This window comes from Rhinolophus sinicus, chromosome X (assembly GCF_036562045.2).
Source record: "Rhinolophus sinicus isolate RSC01 chromosome X, ASM3656204v1, whole genome shotgun sequence".
NCBI classification, from domain to species: Eukaryota; Metazoa; Chordata; class Mammalia; order Chiroptera; family Rhinolophidae; genus Rhinolophus; species Rhinolophus sinicus.
This window is the reverse complement of record NC_133768.1, coordinates 90,381,937-90,403,572: the sequence shown is the minus strand read 5'-3', so window position 1 is coordinate 90,403,572 and position 21,636 is coordinate 90,381,937.

Below are 21,636 nucleotides of genomic sequence, written 5' to 3'. Positions count from 1 at the left end.
TGGATTTAATTTATATCTTTAGAGCATTTCACCCCAAACAGCAGAATATACTTTCTTTCAAGTGCACATGGAACATTTTCCAAGGTGGACCACATGTTAGGCCACACACACACACACACACACACACACACACACGCACGCACGTCTCAGTAATTTTAAGAAGATTGAAATTATATCAAGCATCTTCTCTGACTACAATGGCATGCAACTAGGAATCAATTACAAAAAAATAAAAAAACAAAATAAAATAACAGAAAAACACACAAACACATGGAGGCTAAATAACATGCTAAATAACAGTAAATAGACTAATAATAAAATCAAGGAAGAAATCAGAAGATCCCTTGAAATAAATGCAAGTTAAAACACAATGAATCAAAATCTATGGAACACAGCAAAAGCAGTCCTAACAGGAAAATTTATGGCAACAAAGTCCTATCTCAAGAAACAAGAAAAATCTCAAATAAACAATGATGAAATAGGTAAAGAATGAGCTTGTGAGTTAATAGGAACAAGGTTAAAAAATAACCACTGGGCTCTGAATCCCACTTCTAGCTGTGGGAATAGGACAGTTCCCAGAAGAAGCCAACTGTAATGGCAACCCCCTGAAAACTGACAAGCATCCTACATCCATCATAAATGGGAATAGGACAGTCTCAGAAGAAGCCAACTATAACAGCAACCTCCTGCAAGATGACAAACACCCTACATCCCACATAGAAGACATATAAAACCCCAGCTAAATACAAACCCATGGCAGCTGTCTACTCTAGACTCTGCCCCCAGCAACTCCTCTGCTGGTGTTTCTCTTCGTAAATAAATTTTGTGAAATCTATCCCTCTGTGCTTTGTGAATACTTTCACAACCTGCAAGCCACCATGACATTTTGGTGGCCCATACAGGGAGGCTCTCTTCTGTCCCCACCAGAGTTCCTCCCTCGTAGCTCTATCCCCTCTGAGACCTACTCTCCAATGTGTGGTGCAGTTGGTGGTGGCAGCTCATCCAGGGTGAACCTCCACACACTAGCAGGTCTCCTTTTTCTCTAATTTCCAGGAGATTCTCGCAGATCCCCTGCGGTTTAGGCAGGAACTGACATCTCCTGGCTGGGACTACTCTCCAGTGGACTCAAAAACCAGTCCTATTCACCAAGGGGGACTGCCACGGATGAACTTGGTGTGAGACTATTCCCCCCCACCCCGTCTTCTCCACTTCATATTTTTTGGTCTTCCAGGGAAATGCTGCTATAACACTTCCAGTGGCTCAGGGGGTGTCAGTCGGTAAGTAGATGCACCTCAGGACTTCTGAGGGATGCTGGGAATTCCACTGGCTGGGTCCAAGACCCTGGACCTTGGTAGCACAGAGGATGCCTCCATGAGTCAAAGGTAAGTCTGTCAGTTTCTGTCATTCACTCTTTCTCGCGGGTACATGATAAAGGACCACTTAAGTCCATAACCCAGAGTCAGAGGAACTCCTTGTTCAGAGAATAAGAGGGCCTCCCTTCAATCTCCCACCCAGTTAGCACAATCCACTACACCTGCAGTCATGGAAGGTGGCCCCTATATTCCCTAGGACTCTCCTCTTAGCTGCCCTCTTAAGAATTGGACAAAATTTGACATCTGTTCTCTCAAAAAGAAAGGTTTTTCTGACTCTTAGTAACTTTCAAGATCTTGCAGATAACCTGAAGTGTAAACACAGCCACTACTGCCCGAGGCTGAGGTAACAGAAAAAAAGAAGGAGGAGGAGGAGGAGGAGGAGGAGGAGGAGGAGGAGGAGGAGGAGGAGGAGGAAGAGAAGAAGAAGAAGAAGAAGAAGAAGAAGGAGGAGGAGGAGGAGGAGGAGGAGGAGGAGGAGGAGGAGGAGGAGGAGGAGGAGGAGGAGGAGGTGGAGGAGGAGGAGGAAGAGGAAGAGGAAGAAGAAGAAGAAGAAGAAGAAGAAGAAGAAGAAGAAGAAGAAGGAGAAGAAGGACTTTTAAAAAACACAAGTAGCTAGTCTCTCAAGCCATACCTCCACCCTTTTGTTTCAGCCTTTTTGAAACTGTCTCACTGGGGGCAATTAAAAGATCTTAGGTCCTCTTTGCAATTGTTGGTACTGTATTTTGCTATGTATAATGTGTACCTTTTTGTCCAAATTTGTGAGGGAAAAGTAAGGATGTGCATTACACATGGGTAGTACTAATTCCATTTCCCTGAAAGTTTGGGCCAAAAGTTTGGGTGCACATTATACATGGGAATGCATTATACACAGCAAAATACAGTAGTTCTGTTTATATATATGATCTCTGATATCTGTATTTGTTTATGTTTTATATGTAATATAATGTCTCTGCCTCTGGATGGTATTACCAGATTATAATATTTGATTGGCTTAAAGAAAAATGATTAAGTGCTTATATATATAAATTAAAAATAAACAATAAAAACTGACCCACGTACTTTTCAGGATCACATGATCTAAGAAAATAATTGATACTAAGTCTGGTGTAACTTTTGGTTAAAAAGACATGTTTTTTTAAAGTTATTAACATTTAATATGATATATTTTGTTTTACCTGGATTTGCAAAAATAAATTCATGTTATCTCTGTTACAAAACTTGTCAAAAAAATAGCTTGGTAATAATTAACTTTAAAATCTCATAGAGTTGAAATCTATGTAATTTTACTAAAAATTGTCACCCAATAAATTAAAAAAAAAAAAAAAAGTGCTCAAAAATCTCATAGAGTTAAGAGCTAATCAGAAGTAATTAAAAGTTTTAAGTGAAACTTTTCAGTAATAATTATATGATGAGGATACTTGGACATAGTTTTTCAGCATCTGTTTGTAACTTAAGATTTTAGTTTTGCTAAGCTGTGTTAAATAATAAAAATTATAAAATATATAGGTATTCCAAAATAATGAAATGCTGAAATATTAATTATTATATATGTCTGAGTTCATCTATTTCTGACTTTTTATAATAGACACATTAAAATGTAGATTAAGATCTGTTAATAAATATATTCTGTATTTTATTACAAAAGCCTATGCTTCTGAAGGTTGTAAAATATGCTCCTGAGGCAGTGTGGAGGTTCCTCAAAAAATTACGAATAGAATTGCCATATGACCCAGCAATCCCTCTCCTGGGTATCTACCCAAAAAAACCTGAAAACATTTAGAGATAAAGACACGTGTGCTCCAATGTTCATTGCAGCTTTGTTTACAGTGGCCAAGACATGGAAACAACCAAAATGTCCTTCGATAAATGAATGGATGAAGAAGTTGTGGTATATATATATATATACACAATGGAATACTATTCGGCGGTAAGAAAAGATGATATAGGAACATTTGTGACAACATGGATGGATCTTGAGAGAGTAATGCTGAGCGAAATAAGTCAGACAGAAAAAGCAGAGAACCATGTGATTTCACTGATATGTGGTATATAAACCAAAAACAACAAAAGAACAAGACAAACAAATGAGAAACAGAAACTCATAGCCACAGACAATAGTTTAGTGGTTGCCAGAGGGTAAAGGGGGTGGGGGGTGGGAGATGAGGGTAAAGGGGATCGAATATATGGTGATGGAAGGAGAACTGATTCTGGGTGATGAACACACAATGGGATTTATAGATGATGTAATACAGAATTGTACACCTGAAATCTATGTAATTTTACTAACAATTGTCACCCCAATAAATTTAATAAAATAAAATTTAAAAAAAAATATGTTCCTGGATTTGTCAATGGAAATGCTAATTGCTTGCTTTTAGTTATCAGTAAAAATTAAGGTTCTAAAAGTTATGGATTAAGTAAATATATATGAATATCAAAAGTGTACTGGTACAAAATTAGAGTTCAGTTTTCTCTCTCTAGTATGTAAGACAAAGTTTGTTAGACTATTAGTCTGCTACTAATATAAAAGTTTATTTTTCCTAAACACAATAATTATATGTATTATCAGAATAACCACGTTTCCCTGAAAATAAGACGAAGTCTTATATTAAGGTTTGCTCCAAAAGATGCATTAGGGCTTATGTTCAGGGTATGCCATCCTGAAAAATCATGCTAGGGTAATTTTCTGGTTAGGTCTTATTTTCGGGTAAACAGAATTTCTGTGTTTTATATTATCTTAATTAGGTCTTTGGTTAGTCAAGAAAACTAAATGTAAGAACTAAGTTTTGTTACTGTGAGAGTTCATGCGCCATTCTCAGTGTCAGATACAGGGCAATATAAGGAAGCTTAGCTTGATGTTTTCCCTAACCTGGAAGGATATCATAATAGTTCTGGCCCACTATTGCAGCCCTGATAAAGAGGCTCAGATACTAAAACAAGGTCAATGAATTTGTTACAATGTCTTGTACAACTGAGACAGGAAAATGAGGAAAGATGGAACACTAAGGCCAGAGGCTGGCCAGACTTGATTGTAGTTATAAACAGCCCAAGGCTAAACCCACCACAGGGCCACCCCAGCAACCCCAGAAGAAGAACACCAGGTAAGGAACTTGCTTTGGATATGACAGCCCAGACCACTGGAGTAAGGAGTGTCTTAATCCTCCAAAACAGCCATTTGCCCCCTATGCAAACGAAAAGGTCACTAGAAGAGGGATTGTCCCCTACTTCGAAAGAAGCAGGTACCAACTCCTTTATTACAAATGGCTGTTATCAACTGATGAGCCTGAGGGTTCCAGTGGCTCCCAAGAAGAAAGAGGCTGTTATCATCACAGGGGTGGAACTGTGGGTGATCCTTGATGTGGTAGGTAAGTCTGTTAATTTCCTGGTTGATACGGGAGCCACTTACTCTGTCTTAACTGCTCACTCTGGACCTATTTCCTCTGAAACCTGCTTGGTTGTAAGGGTAAATACAGCACCTAGATTTGGGCTCATACTCAATCTATTTCTTGCCAATAGCATGTGCCATGGAAAAAAAAGTAAAGTGAACCAATGAGACTATAAAATGGACTCTAGAAAAAGTTTTGTCAGGAGATCTCTAAGCCCTGGCTCTAACTGCTGCCTATTACTTTATATTTTAATCTCAATTCTTTAATTTCCTATATTATTAACTTGGGAGAGTCTCAACAGGCACTGAGGAAATATGAGAGTTGGCACCTCCCCCAGGTTGACCGCTCTACAAATTGCAGCCTCATAAAGTCAGGGGATCAAGTATTAGAAGCCTAGAGGGAGGGATCCCAAACAGATCAGTTAACTCCTGAATGGAAGGGACCTTATACAGTTCTCCTGAGCATCCCAACTGCTGTCAGACTGCAGAGTCAGTGGTGGGATCCTCTTCCCTCCAGTCAAACCTATTTCATTTAAGTTTCCACAGGACTCCCCCAGAAAGGAAGACAGTTGCACCTATTTCTGTGAGCCAACTGAAGATCTTAAGCTCCTCTTCAAAAAAGCAAGTCAATCTCCCAAGACTGATAAGTACAATAACTATCCCCAGATTCCTGGAGCTGCTCTTTATTACCTTTCTCTTAAAAGAGTTGTTTTACTCTTTGCTTGCACCCCACCTGCTTGCACCTTTTTCACTCTTTGAGATCCTAGTTAAGTCTCTTGTCTCACCGTTAGTGGTTCCCCTTCTTATTATTCTTGGGTTACTTCTATTTGGACCATGCCTCTTTAACTTTCTGGTTAAATTTGTCTCTTCCAGAATCGAGTCCATTAAATTACAGTTGGTTCCAGCCCATCCTCACAAGTAGCCCTGAAACTATCCTCAGCCTCATGGATCAGAGCTCTAACTCCCAGCCTAGAGCCCCCAGCTTGGTCCATTCCCTAGATGAAACAACATGGATTTTCCAAGACCCAGCCACTCCACCATCCTGGACCAGAAATCTCTTAAGTAAGGACAGCTCTATGCCCCTACCAAGCTCTAAAGTAGCTATGAAAGACAGACCCTCATTCCAGTCCCCAAATATTTTTTTTTTCATTTCCTGTTGGAGATGGGGCATTGAAGAGACAGGTAAAGAGCTAACAGGAATGAGCTTGTGAGTTAACAGGTAAAGAGTTAACATGAATGAGCTTAAAAATTAACCCCTGGGCTCTGAATCCCCTGCCTAGCTGTGGGAACAGAATGATTCCCAAAAGAAGCCAACTGTAACAGCAACCTCCTGAAAGCTGACACGCACCCTATATCCTGCATAGAAAAACATACAACTACAGCTAAACAGAAAACCATGGCAGCTGTCTACTCTAGACTCCACCCGTGGCAACTCCTCTGCTGGTGTTTTATTTTTAAATACATTTACTGACTTCTGCCCCTCTGTGCCTTGTGAATTCTTTCACAACCCATGAGCCACCACGACAAACAATCTAACCTTACACTCAAAGGATCTAGGAAAAGAACAGCAAACAAAGCCCAAAGTGAGTAGAAGGATGGAAGTAATGAAGATCAGAGTGGAAGTGAACAAAAAAGAGTCTGAAAAAACAATATAGGAGATCAATGAAACCAAGACCTAGTTCCTTAAAAAAATAAAGAAAATTGATAAACCTTTAACCAGACTCATCGAGATAAAAAGAGAGGACCCACATAAATAAAATCAATAACAAAAGAGGAGAAGTGGCAATTGATACTACAGAAATACAAAGGATTATTAGAACATGCTACCAACAATTACCTGGAAACAAATTGGACAATCTGGAAGAAATAGATAAATTCCTAGAAACATAAACATTCCAAGGCCAAATCAATAAAAAATACAAAATCTGAACAGAGTAATTACTACTGACAAAATTGAATCAGTAATCAAAAATTACCAACAAACAAAAGTCCTGGATCAGATGGTTTCACAGGTGAAATTTACCAAATGTTCAAAGAAGAATTAACACTTATCCTTCTCAATCTAGTCCAAAAAAAATCAAGAGGATAGAAGCCTCCTAATCTCAATTTATGAAGCCACATTATCCTGATTCCAAAAAAAGACAAAGACATTTAAAAAAATGAAAAGAAAGAAAGAAAAGAAAATTATGGACCATTATCCCTCATGACAATGGATGCAAAAATCCTTCCTCTACAATATGTTAGTAAATTGAATCCAGCAATGCATTAAAAAGACCTTACGCCATGTGATCAAGTGGGATGTATTCTTGGGATGCAAGTTTGGTTCAAATATGCAACTCAGTTAACATGATACACTACGTAAACAAAATGAAAGACAAAAATCATGCGATTATATCAGTAGATACAGAAAAGGCATTTGACAAAATCTAGAATTCATTTGTGATAAACACTCTCAACAAAGTCAGAATAGAGGAAACATATCTCAAAATTATGAATGCTGTAGATGACAAACCCACCGGTAACATCATACTCAATGTGGAAAAGCTAAAACTGTTCTTTCTCCTTAAGATCAGGAACATAACAAGGATACCCACATTCACCACTTTCACTTAACATAGTTTTGGAAATCTTAGCCACAACAATCAGACAAGAAAAAGAGATAAAATGCATCCAAGTAAGAAAGGAAGAAATAAAACTGTCATTATTTGCAGATGACGTAATACTATATAGAGAGAACTTGAAATATTCCACCATGAAAAAAAAAAAAAAAAAAAAAAAAAAAAAAAAAAAAAACTACCAGAACTGATAAATTAATTCAGTAAAGAAGCAGGATACAAAATTAATATTTAGAAATCTGTTACATTTTTACACACCAATAAAGAGCTATTAGAGAGAATTTTAAAAAATCAATTTACAATTGCATGAGAAAAAGACAATACCTAGCACTAAATTTAACAAAGGAGCTAAAGTAACTGTACTCAAACTATAAGACACGGGAGAAAGAAACTGAAGAAGATACAAAGAAATAGAAGCATATACCATGATCATGGATATGATGAATTAACATCATTAAAATGTCCCTAATACCTAAAGCAATCTATAGATTCAATGCAATTCCTATTACAATACCAATGGCTGTTTCCACAGAACTATAGCTAACAATCCTAAACTGTAATGAAACCCCATATACCCCAAATACCCCAATGAAACCCCAAAATACCCCAAAGAGCTAAAGTAAACGTTTTTTAAAATTAATGTTTATTGGGGTGACAATTGTTAGTAAAATGACATTAGATTCAGTAATACAATTCTGTAATACATCATCTATATATCACAATCTGTGTTCACCACCCAGAGTCAGTTCTCCTTCCATCACGATAGTTTTTGTCACTTTTACCCTCATCTACCACCCCCCCTACCCCTGACCCGCTGGTAAGTACTAAAGTATTGTCTGTGTCTATGAGTTTTTTGTTTATTCATTTCTTTTTCATGTTCCTTTGTTTATTTCAGTTTTATATACCACATATCAGTGAAATTATATGGTTCTCACCTTTTTCTGTATGACTTGTTTCACTTAGCATAATAATCTCAAGATCCATCCATGTTGTCGCAAATGGCACTATTTCATCTTTTCTTATGGCAGAGTAGTATCCCATTGTGTATATATACCACATCTTCTTTATCCAATCATCTATGGAAGGACATTGGTTCTTTCCATGTCTTGGCCACTGTAAATAAAGCTGCAATGAACATTGGAGAACATAAGTCTTTACAGATACATGTTTTCAGATTTTTTGTGGGGTTAGATACCCAGGAGAGGGATTGCTGGGTCATATGCTAATTCTATTTTTAATTTTTGAGGAATCTACACACTGCCTTCCATAATGGCTGCACCAATCTGCATTCCAACCAACAGTGTATGAGGGTTCCTTGTTCTCCCAGCTTCTTCAACATTTGCTATTATTTGTCTTGATGAGAGCAATTCTAACTGGTGTGAGGTGATATCTCATTGTTGTTTTTATTTGCATTTATCTGATGATTAGTGATGTTGAACACTTTTTCATATGTCTATTGGCCATTTGTATGTCCTCTTGGGAGAAATGTCTATTCAGGTCCTATGCCTAATTTTTAATTGGATTGTTTGCTTTTTTTGTTGTTGTTGACTTGTATGAGTTCCTTATATATTTTGGATATTAGTCCCTTATTGGAGGCATTGTTTGGCAAAATCTTCTCCGATTAGTTTGGTTGCCTTTTTATTTGTTGATGGTTTCTTTTGCTGTGCAGAAGCTTTTTAGTTTGATATAGTCCTCTTCATTTATTTTAACTTTAACTTCCCTTGCCTTTGAAATCAAATTCATAAAATCCTCCTTGAACTCAAGGTCCATAAGTTCAGTACCTATGTTTTCTTCTATGCAGTTTATTGTTTCAGGTCTTATGTTTAGGTCTTTGATCCATTTTGAGTTAATTTTGGTGCGAGGTGACAGATAGCAGTTTAGCTTCATTCTTTTGCATGTGGCTTTACAATTCTCCAAGGACTATTTATTGAAGAGGTTGTCATTTCTCCATTGCATGTTTTTGGCATCCTTTTCAAAAATCATATGTCCATATTTATGTGGGTTTATTTCTGGGTTCTGAATTCTATTCCACTGCTCTGTGTGTCTGTTTTTCTGCCAATACCCTACTGTTTTGATTATTGTTGCCCTGTGGTACAAGCTGAAGTCAGGGAGTGTGATCCCTCCAGCATTGTTCTTTTTTCCTAGGATTGCTTTGGCTATTTGGGGTCTTTTGTGGTTCCATACAAATTTGATGATTTATTTTTCCCATTTCTTTAAAAAATGCCATCGGACTTTTGATGGGGATTGCATTAAATATGTACATTGCTTTGGGTAATACGGCCATTTTAACTATGTTGATTCTTCCAATCCATGAGCATGGAATCTCTTTCCATTTCTTTGTGTCTTCTGCAATTTCTTTTAAACATGTCTTATAGATTTCAGTATATAAGTCTTTCACAGCCTTGGTTAACTTTATTCCTATGTATTTTATTCTTTTTGTTATAATTGCAAAAAGAATTTTTTTTATTTCTTTTTCTGAGATTTCATTGTTAGTATATAAGAATGCAATGGACTTTTGTAAATTGGTTTCATAGTCGGCAACTTTACTGTATGTGTTTATTGTTTCGATTAGTTTTTTGGTGGAATCGTTAGGCTTTTCTATATGTAGCATCGTGTCATCTGCAAAAAGTGACAATTTAACTTCTTCATTCCCAATTTGTGTGCGTTTTATTTCTTTCTCTTGCCTAATTACTCTGGCTAGGACTTCCAATAGCATGTTGAAAAGCAGAGGTGATAGGGGACAGCTGTGTTGTGTTCCTGAACGTAGAGTAAAGGGTTTCAGTTTTTCACCATTAATTATATTAGCTGAGGGTTTGTTATATATGGCTTTTACTATGTTAAGGTTTTATCCTTCTATACTCATTTTATTAAGTGTTTTAATCATAAGTGGATATTGTATCTTGTAAAATGTTTTTTTTTCTGCATCAATTGATACAATCCTATGATTTTTGTCCTTTATTTTGTTTATGTGGTGTATCACATTGATTTATTTGTGTATACTGAACCCTCTTGTTGCCCTGAGGATGAACTGCACTTGGTCGTGATGTATATATTTTTTAATGCATTGTTGTGCTCGATTTGCTAGATTTTTTTTTAGAATGTTTGCATCTATGTTCTTCAGAGATATTGGTCTGTAGTTTTACTTCTAGTGTGTTAGCCTTAGTAGGTTTTAGTATCAGGTAATGTTGGCTTCATAAAATGAAATAAGTTGTACTGTCTACTTCCATTATTTGGAAGAGTTTGAGTAGGATAGGTATTACATCCTCTTTGAATATTTGGAAGAATTCATTAGTGCTGCCATCTGCTCCTGGACTTTTGCTTTTGGGAAGGTTTCAGTTGATGGATTCAATTTTCTTACTGTTGATCAGTGAATTTAGATTTTCTAATTCTTTGTGATTCAGCCTAGCAAGGTTATATGTGTCTAAGAACATGTCCCTTTATTCTAGGTTATTGAATTTTGTGGCATATAGCCCTTTGTAGTATTCTTGAGTGATCCTTTGTATTTCTGTGGAATCTATAGTAACTACCCCTCTTTCTTTTCTGATATCGTTTGTGTCTTTTTCTTTTTATCTTAGTAAATTTGCCCAAGATTTTGTTAATTTTATTAATCTTTTCAAAGAACCACTCTTTGTTGCATTATTTTTTCCTATTGTCTTTTTGTTCTCTATTTCATTTAGTTCTGCTCTGATTTTTATGATTCCCTTCCTTCGTCTGACTTTGGGTTTCATTTGGTTTTCTTTTTCTAATTCTTTAAGGTGTAACTTGAGATTATATATCTGGGATTTTTCTTTTTTCTTCAGATAGGCCTGTAATGATATAAATTTCCCTCTTAAAACTGTTTCACTGAATCCCAAACATTTTGGTTGGATGTATTTTAATTTTCATCTGTTTCTATGTATCTTTTTTTTTTTTTTTTTTTTCTTTTCCGAGTGGTTGTACCTTTTTTTTAATTAAATTTATTGGGGTGACAATTGTTAGTAAAATTACATAGATTTCAGGTGTACAATTCTGTATTACATCATCTATAAATCCCATTGTGTGTTCACCACCCAGAGTCAGTTCTCCTTCCATCACCATATATTCGATCCCCCTTACCCTCATCTCCCACCCCCCACCCCCCGCCCCCATTACCCTCTGGCAACCACTAAACTATTGTCTGTATCTTTTGATCTCTCCTCTTATTTCTTCTTTGACGCAGTCGTTTTTTAAAAGTATGTTGTTTAATCTCTACATAGTTTTGGTTTTACCTCCGTTCTTTTTGCAGTTCATATCCAATTTCAAAGCCTTGTGATCAGAGAATATTGTTGGGATGATTTCAATATTCTTAAATTTTCTGAGTCTTGTTTTATGTACCAATATATGGTCTGTCCTTGAGAATGTTCCACGTACACTAGAAAAGAATGTATAGTCTGATGTTCTAGGAAGAATTGTGCTATTAATGTCAATTATGTCCATTTCATCTATGTGTCATTTAGGGCTGGTATTTCTTTTTTTTTTTACTGAACATAATTTATTCTTTCCTTGATGATTTAAAAGGCACTTTTCGCTCCTGTAATGACTTAGGGACATGCCTATGAACATCAATTATAATTGAACTGCAAATGTGCAAGACTGTAACTCACATGACCTCTCTGCACATTGGGAGCATGAGCAGGGCAGCAGGAAAAGGAATGACAGCAGGGAATGGAAGGGTCTAGAGTTGGGGAAATTAACCAGGTGGCATGACTTGCCCCCAAGGGCCAAAGAGCTGGTATTTCTTTATTTATTTTCTGTTTGGATGATCTATCCATAGCTGTCAATGATGTATTTAGGTCTTTTACTATATTTGCATTTTCGTCAATTTCTCCCTTTAGTTCTGTTAGTAGCTGTTTGGTATGTTTCGGTGCTCCTTGATTGGGGGCATAAATATTGATCACTGTTATGACTTCTTGTTGTACCGCCCCCTTTATCATTATGAAATGGCCATAATGAAGTCTGTTTCATCTGATATCATTATGGCTACACCTGATTTTCTCTGAATACTGTTGTTTGGGGTGTCAATATCCACCCTTTCACTTTGAGTCTATATTTGTCCTTGTAGCAGAGACGTGTCTCTTGGAGGCCGCATATGACTGGGTTTATTTATTTATTTGTTTGTTTGTTTATTTATTTATTTTGATCCAACTTGCTACTCTGTGCCTTTATATTGGTGAGTTCAATCCATTTACATTCATGGTGATTATTGATATATTTGGGTTTCCTATAATTCTATCTTTGGTTTTCTGGTAGAACATGTCTCCATTGTTTCTTTGCATTTTTGTGCCATCTGTTATTTCAGTGTGGTGGTATTCTATGATTTTCCCCTCTGTTTTCTATTTTTTATGTTATATATTTCAGTTCTGGATTTTTTTTTTTTTGAGTGATTACCATTAAGTTTATGTAAAATAAAGTTTCATATTTAGAGTGTTACATTTTCTGCATCATGCTTACTTTCTCCATTCCCTTGGGCCAGTTCAGACCTTTATTAAGTCCCCTTTTATGTTTTTGTTGTCACAAGTCATCCCCATATATAGTGTAAGTTCATTTCTCTGCTGCAGTACTAAGCTGTCTTTTTCCTTTTTTTTTTTTTTTTAAAGTTTGTTGTTGTTTCTTTACCCTGTATGTTATGTTTAAATGTATGGTGTCTTATTTGGTGTAGGGGTTGCCATTACCTGCTTCTGTCTGCCTGTTTGTAATACTACTCATTGTTTTGTATTATTTTGCTTTTTTATTTTATGTCTAATAGTCTCCTTCACTATTTCTTATAGTGTAGGTCGTGTGTTACACAATTCCCTCAGCTTCCGTATGTCTGGAAAGGTCTTTATTTCTCCTTCATATTGAAGGATATCTTTGCTGGGTATATTATTTATGGTTCATAATTTCTCTCTTTCAATAGTTTGAATATTTGATTCCACTCCCTCCTGGCTTCTAGAGTTTCCGCTGAAAAATCTGATGAATATCTAATGGGCATTTTTTTTTTTTAGGTTACTGTCTTCTTTTCCCTGGCTTCCTTGAGGATTCTTTCTTTGTTGTTAATTTTTGACAGCTTCAATGCAATGTGCCTTGGAGAGGGCCTGTGGAGTTTGAGGTAATTAGGTGTTCTATTTGCTTCTTGGATTCATGGATTCAGTTCTTTCCACAAGTTTGGGAAGTTCTATCAACTATTTCTTTTTTTTTTTTTTTTCAAAATTAAAGTTTATTGGGGTGACAAGCGTTACTAAAGTTACATAGATTTCAGGTATACAATTCTGTATTACGTCATGTATAAATCACGTTGTGTGTTCACCACCCAGAGTCAGTTCTCCTTCCATCAGCATATATTTGATCCCCTTTACCCTCATTTACCACTCCCTTCCCCCCCTTATCCAATGGTAAACCACTAAACTATTTCTTTGAATATAGTGTCTGTTTTATTTTTCCTTACTTCTCATTCTGATATGCCCATCATTCTTATATTGCTCTTTATGATGGAGTCAGAAAGTTCTTGTAGAGTTCTTTCATGTCTTTTAACTCTCAAGTCTCTTTCTTCTTCAATCTATCTTATTTCCAGATTTTATCTTTGATATCTCTGATTCTTTCCTCCATCTGGTCAGCTCTATTACCTAACTGACTATTTCATTCTTCATTTCTTTTATTGAGTTCTTAATCTCCAGAAATTTTATTTGCTTCTTTTTTAAAATTTCAATCTCTATGGTAAAATGTTCATGATGTTCTTTGATTATGCTTCTGAGTTCATTAAACTGCCTGTCTGTGTTTTCTTGCATCTCCTTGAGTTTTTTGAGAACTGCAATCTTGAATTCTCTGTCATTTAAGTCACATATTTTTATGTCTTTAATTCCCTTTTCGGGAGACTTTTCATTTTCTTTCTGAGCTGCCTTTTTACCTTGGTTATTCACAGCAATTAATGAGTTAATGTTTCTCTTCCTAGGCATCCACAGGAGTGGGTTCTGCAACAAGTTGGTAGGAAGAAGTCTTTCTTTTTCTTGCCAGTAGGTGTTGGTAGATTGCTTTATTTTCTCTCTGACGGCAGCCTTTTATTTTCTCTCATGCTGTAGTATTATATTTTATCTGCACTGTTCCAGCTTTTCACACAATTGGGTGATTCCCTGGAATGTGGGCTTCTCCTCTGTGTGCAGTTGACCTGGGTCTCAGTGCACCAGCTCTTGCCGGGGGAGAGAGTGTGGGAACTTCTGAAGTTCCAAAGCTCTTTCTGAGCCAGTTTCAGCACCTGTGTATTTCAGCAGCTCTGTTTACCCCTGCAGGGATCTGCCCAGATAGGTGGGAGTAAGAGCAGAGTAGGTTGTGAGAGTTGGCTCTGAGCAGTGGTTGTGACTACCACCATAGCCAATCGTGTACCCAGGGTTCTTTTTCCTTCGCTGTAAGTAGTTGGGCCACGAGTTTGTGGCTGCGGGGTGCAGTTCTCAGAACTGCAAATATTCTGGGTTTTTTGTTTGTTTGTTTGTTTGTTTTGTTTTTTATCTGACACTGGTACACTTCCGATTTTAGCACTGGGCAGGTGGGGGGGGCGAACTCTCGGAGGGCAGGGAGGGGTTGGTTAGTCTTCGTGCAGATGCCTTCAGTCCTCTGATTGGCTTGAGGGCTTAAACGGATGCTTTCACTCTTCTTCTTTTAGTCTTTGTTCTGAGGTCTCTGCTGGGTTTCATTCAGGAGTGTTATATGCTCATCCCTCAGGTGGGATTGTTGGCCATAAGGGGAGCATTAGCAGTCCAAATTCTTCCCTCTCCTGTGACTGCTGTAGCTCCGGAATGCAGGGAGCTCCCAGCTCTGGTCTGTGTCCTGAGCCCATATGGCCCACATCTCTGCACTTCTCCCTTCCCTTTCCCCCTGCTCGCCCAATTTGCTCACCTTTAGATGAATGCACTTGCATGTCTCTTAGTCTTGCCTGTCTGCTGCACAGGGAGTCCTCTGTTGAATTTGTTATAAATTCCCGGGGAGATTTCAAGAGCTCATGCTGTCATTTCTATGAGCTACAGCAATCTTGAGATAGAGAACAAAGTTGGAGGTATTACGTTACCAGATATCAAACTATACTACAGGGCTATAGTAATCAGAAAACATGGTATTGGCTTGAAAACAGACACATAGATGAAAGGAACATAATAGAGATCCCAAAAATAAGTCCACACTTACATGGTCAATTAATCTATGACAAAAGAGGCTAGAATGTACAATGGGGTAAAGAAAATCTATTCAAAAAATTTTATGGTGATAACTGGACAGATATATGCAAAAAAATGAAAGTAGACCACCCTTTTACAACATATACAAGAATAAACTCAAAATGGGTTAAAGACTTAAATGTAATACCCAAACCATAAAATATCTAGAAGAAAACATAGGCAGTAAACTCTCTGAAATTGCCTTAGTAATATTTTTTCTGATATCTCTCCACATGCAAGGGAAACAAAACAAAAAATAAACAAAGGGGAATACTTAAAACTAAAAAGTTTTTCCCAGCAAAGAAAACCACCAACCAAATGAAGGCACTCTACCAAATGGAAGAAGCTATTTACTAAAATATATTTGGTAAGATGTTAATATCAAAAATTTATAAAGAACACATACAACTTTATACCAAAAATACAAACAATCCAATTAGAAAATGGGCAGAGGATCTGAAAGAGCATTTTCCCAAAAATGACATACATATTTCCAATAGACATATGAAAAGATACTCAGTGTCACTAATAATCAGAAAAATGCAAATTAAAACCACAAAGAGATCTCACCTCACATGTGTCAGAATAATCATCATCAATAATTTAACAAAAAACAAGTGTAGTGGAGGATATGGAGAAAAGAGAACCCTCCAGCATCATTGATGGGATTGCAAATTGGTGCAGCCACTATGGAAGTTCATCAAACTTCCATATGTAGGTTCATCAAAATTTTAAAAATATCCACTCCTGGGTATTTACCCAAAGAAATCCAAAACACAAATTGAAAAAGGCATATATACCCTTACGTTCATTGCAATTCTATTTACAATAGCCAAGATATGGAAACAACTAAAATGCCCATCAATAGACAATTGGATAATGAAAATGTTATATATATATATATATATATATATATATATATATATATATATATATATATATATACATATATATATATATATGTATATATGTATGTATATATAAAGGATACATAGATATAGCTATAGTTATAGCTATAGTTATAGATATAGATATAGATATATAAAGGAATATTACTTGGACATAAAAAGAACGAAATCTTAATATCTGCAAAAACATGGATGGACCAAGAGGGTATTATATTAAGTCAGACAGGGGAAGAAAAATACCATATTATTTCACTTATTTGTGGAATCTGAAGAACAAAATAAGTGAACAAATAAAACAGAAACAGACTTCTAGAACCCAAGAATAAACTGTTGGTTGGCAGATGTGAGATGAGTTGGGGAGGTGGGTGAAAAAGGTGAAAGGATTAAGAAGTACAAATTGGTAGTTATGAAATATTCTTGGGATTTTGAAATATGGTATGGGCATCATAGTCAATAATATTGTAAAAATTGTGTGTAGTGTCAGATGGGTACTGGACTTATCAGGTGGATCACTTTATAAATTACATAGGTGACTAATGACTGCTCTGTACACCTAAAATAATATAAAATATTTTTGAATGTCATCTGCAAATATAAACATTATATATATATATATATATATATATATATATATATATATATATATATATATATATATGGTCACAAGATTTAAAGTACACCATAAGGAACATAGCTAATGGTATTGTAACAGGAACATAGCTAATGGTATTGTATGGTTTCTGATTAGTAGTAGACATTTTGGGGTTTTCACTTTGTGAGATTTGTAAATGTCTAATCAGTATGTTGTTTTGTACACCTGAAACTAATACTAATAAAAAAACAAATAATGACTGAGAAAATCCCAAACCTGAGGAGAGATTTAGACATCCAAATTCACAAACCTAACAGACCACCCCAAATTTTCAATTTAAAATAAAATTATCCAAGACCCATATAATACCTATCTTGTTTGTGTGAGGTACATGCTGTAGCATTTTGAGTTAAGTATTTATTATGTCTTCCAATTGCTCTTTAAAAAAATGGAGGGGAGAGGGAGAAAGAATGAGAGAGCGAGAGCGAGAGCGAGAGAGAGAGAGAGAGAGAGAGGAGAGGGATGATAAAAAGGTGAGCATGAGCAGGGCCATGAGATAAAATGTTAAAATTTGGTGAATGCACATGAAAATTTGTGGGAATTAATTTTATTATTACTGCAACGTGTATAGCTTAGAACATGTTTTCAAAATAATAAAAGGTTGGCATCAGATTGTTTCCTGTATCTATATGTCTGTTTCTGTAATTGGTATTTATGCAATAGTCAGGGAGATGTAAAGTATAGCATAGGGAACATAGTCAATAATATTGTAATAACTATGTATAGTGCCAGGTGGGTACTAGACTAGTCAGGGTCATCACTTCGTAAATTATATAAATGTTTAACTACTATGCTGTATACCTGAAAGTAATATAAAATAAATTTGAATGCCAACTGAAAAAAAATAAGTAAATGAAGTTAAAAAGTTCGAAAACAACACAACCAAATAAAATTAAATAAACAAAAATAACACTCTTATTACTAGACAAAATAGATCTATATGACAGATTTTACTGACAAATCACCATGACATCTTATTAGGCCTTACCTCAACCTTTATATATTTGGATTTTCATGGTAGCTACTATATCTACAACTTAAGCTTGATTGTACTCTACTTTCTCTTGCTTTCTGTGTGCATGTCTTGTTTTCTCACAATTGGAAAAGCTACGTTAGGACAGGTTCTAGTCTCAGTCTTGTTTATATATTCCCAGAGCAATTAGGAATGTTCTGAGCACAAAATGTTCAGTGAATAATTCTTGAATTTGGTAAGTTTACATGACTTCAGTAGGATTACAAAATGAGGAATTTCTCTGTTGTGGTCTGGGATTTCCTGTTATCTATATCATTTTTACTGACGCTTCTACTTTCTAAGCAATCAGGACAGACATTTAATCTTTCTTCTTTATAAATGATTCTAAGATTTGGAGAAATTCAGTGAGAGTTTGACTGGGAGGAGGAAATATTTTAGAGCACATGAAAAGGTCACGTTTTTTTCAACTCTCTCTGTACTTTCATCCCCAGGTCCTGTCCAAATTCCAAAGTGCAGGCTAACTGAGCTCTCAGCTTTGACTGAAACAGCCTCAACAATTGTCTGTGTCTATGAGTTTCTGTTTCTCATTTGTTTGTCTTGTTCTTTTGTTGTTTTTGGTTTATATACCACATATCAGTGAAATCACATGGTTCTCTGCTTTCCAGAGGGTAACGGGGGCGGGGGGTGGGGGGTGGGAGATGAGGGTAAGGGGGATCGAATATATGGTGATGGAAGGAGAACTGACTCTGGGTGGTGAACACACAATGGGATTTATAGATGATGTAATACAGAATTGTACACCTGAAATCTATGTAATTTTACTAACAATTGTCACCCCAATAAATTTAATTAAAAAAAAAAAAAAAAAAAAGAAACAGCCTCAACAAAGCACTGACACGTTAGTGAAGATCAAAAAAGTTTCAATAGAAGAACCTCTTTGTTTTTACCTTCAAAGCAGTGAGTAATATTGTTTTTTGTGGAATATCTACCCAGAATGTTTGATCAAAGGGCATTAAAAAGGTTTTATTTGCATGAGGCAAGTTCAGAAACTATAATCAATCTTAACAATTCAGAATAACCAGATCTGAGCTACATTCATCAGTTACCAGTAGGGTACATATATTTCATCATCAAAGCCATACACATTGCCTCAGGCCTGGTAACTCAGTCAAGTGTAGTATTAACGTGCCCTGTAGTAATGGGGAAAGTTAGTTTGAACTAAGGCTGTGAATTCATTTTGATTAAGTCACCACGAGTCCACAGCCAAGTCCTGCATTCATTCATTAAACCAAGAGTCACAAATTCCCATGATAAATAGGTAGCTCTGCTAGATACTTTAATATATGTGATTACCATATTTAAAAAAAATTAAATTAAAAGTTATTGGGGTGACAATTGTTAGTAAAGTTACATAGATTTCAGGTGTACAATTCTGTAATACATCATCTAGATATCACATTGTGTGTTCACCACCTAGAGTCAGTTCCATTTCTATTATCATATATTTGATCCCCTTTACCTTTATCTACCAACCCCCTCCCCACTTACCCTCTGTGGTTACCATATTTTTAATGAACAATATCCTTGTCAAAAGGTAATCATACACTCAAAATTCATCTTTGATTGTAGCAGGAAACTAATATAAAACCTACATGGCCTAAGAATCAGATGTCCTCATAAGGTCTCGTTAGGAAAAAATATATTGCTTAATACAGGCAAAACTCAAGAAAAGGGAGCTGTTAACAGCTCCTACTAGCAATGACATTCTGATATTTGGCTTATTTAAGAATGTTGCTGTAAAGTTTAGAAATTGCTAACGCTTTGGTATTATTGCCTTTTAGGGTATATTTGGTATGATCTTTTAGGGTCTATTTCGGTAGAATCTTTCCACATGTGATTTTTTAAATTAATGTATTTGTGACTAGAATATAAGTTTCAGGTTCATAAGCATCTCTGCATGTTTCCACACACATGCTACATAGTCTTCAGAGCTAATTTCATTGAGTGAATGTAAAAAGATGTAATCAGTCTTTTACGCTGGATTTGTAAGTCAATCCTGTTTTTTTCTTGTTTATAAAGAAGGCTATAGAACCATAAAAAAAAAAAAAAAGAGTGTTGCTCTTCAAGGGATGAGAATTTCTCTAGAACTCTGCTGATTTTAAAATTCTCTCCTTGTCTTTGATTTTAGATAGTTTCATTATAACGTGTCTTGGAGAATTTTGTTTTAGATTGACATTTTGCGGGTGGTCTGTTAGCTTTATGAACTTGGATGTCTAAATCTCTCCCCAGGTTTGGGGATTTTCTCAGCCATTCTTTTTTTTTTAAATTAACATTTATTGGGGTGACAGACAATAGTTTAGTGGTTGTCATTCTTTCTTGGAATAAGATTTCTGCCCCTTTCCCTCTCTATTTTCCTTTCGAGACTCCAATGATTAGATTGTTTCTCTTAAGTCCCATGGACTTTCTTCATTCCTTCTTATTATTTTTCATTTTTTCTCCTTTGATTAAATAATTTCAGATAATGTCTTTGAGGTCACTGATTCTTTCTTCTGCTTGGTTCAGTTTGTTGAAGTTCCCTATTAAATTCTTCAGTTCAGTCATTGTATTCTTAAGCTCCAAAATTTTTCTGTGTGTGTGTGTGTGTGTGTGTTTTCCATTTTCATTTTTTTTATTGAACTTCTCATTTTGTTATTATATTGTTTTCCTTGTTTCATTAAATTGTTTACTTATTTTCTCTTTGTAGCTTTCTGAGTATGTCTAGAAAAATTTTTTTAGAACAATTATTTTTAATTCTTTGTCTGGAAATTCCTGTGTTTCCATTTGTTTGAGGTCAGTAACTGGAAGTTTATTGATTTCTTTTGGTGGAGTCATGTTTTCCATCTTCATAATCCTTGTAGATTCATCTAGGTGACTGAGTATTTGAAGAAGCAGTTACCTCTGACTTTGGTAAGGAAAGATCTTCCTCTGTGGGTGGGGCACGCTGGAGCATGTTGTGACCCTGGGTCTAGTGATGCAGGACACAAATATGAGGGGTATATGGTGGCTCCAGGTTCAGTGGTCATGGTTACTTGTTAGATCATACCACTGGGTTCCAGAACAACAACAATTGTGTGGTCCCTGGTGAATGCTGCAGGAGGTCCACAGACATTACTAGGGCAGTTTGGTTCTTCAGTTGTGACTCGAAGTCCAGTGGCTAGGGACCAAGACCAAAGCAGACATTGCTAGTGGCTGGATCGAGTTGGCTGTGGGAGCCAGCTGATAATGCCTGCATAGTGGCAGTGGCCAGTTGCAAACAAACGTAGTAATGGGGGCTAAGGAAAACAGCAAGGGTAAGGGCCAACTGAAGATTGCAGTTGAAAGGGGCCTGAGTTGTCAGCATGCAGTACCATGGCTGCTAGTTTTCACCATGAGCACATGGCAGTGGAGGCTTCTGTCAGGAGTCAGACTGCGTGCATGAAGATGCACAGCTGGAAGTTCTAGTAGCAGGTTAGCACAGTGGCACAAACTAATGACGGGATATTAAGGCTGGGTC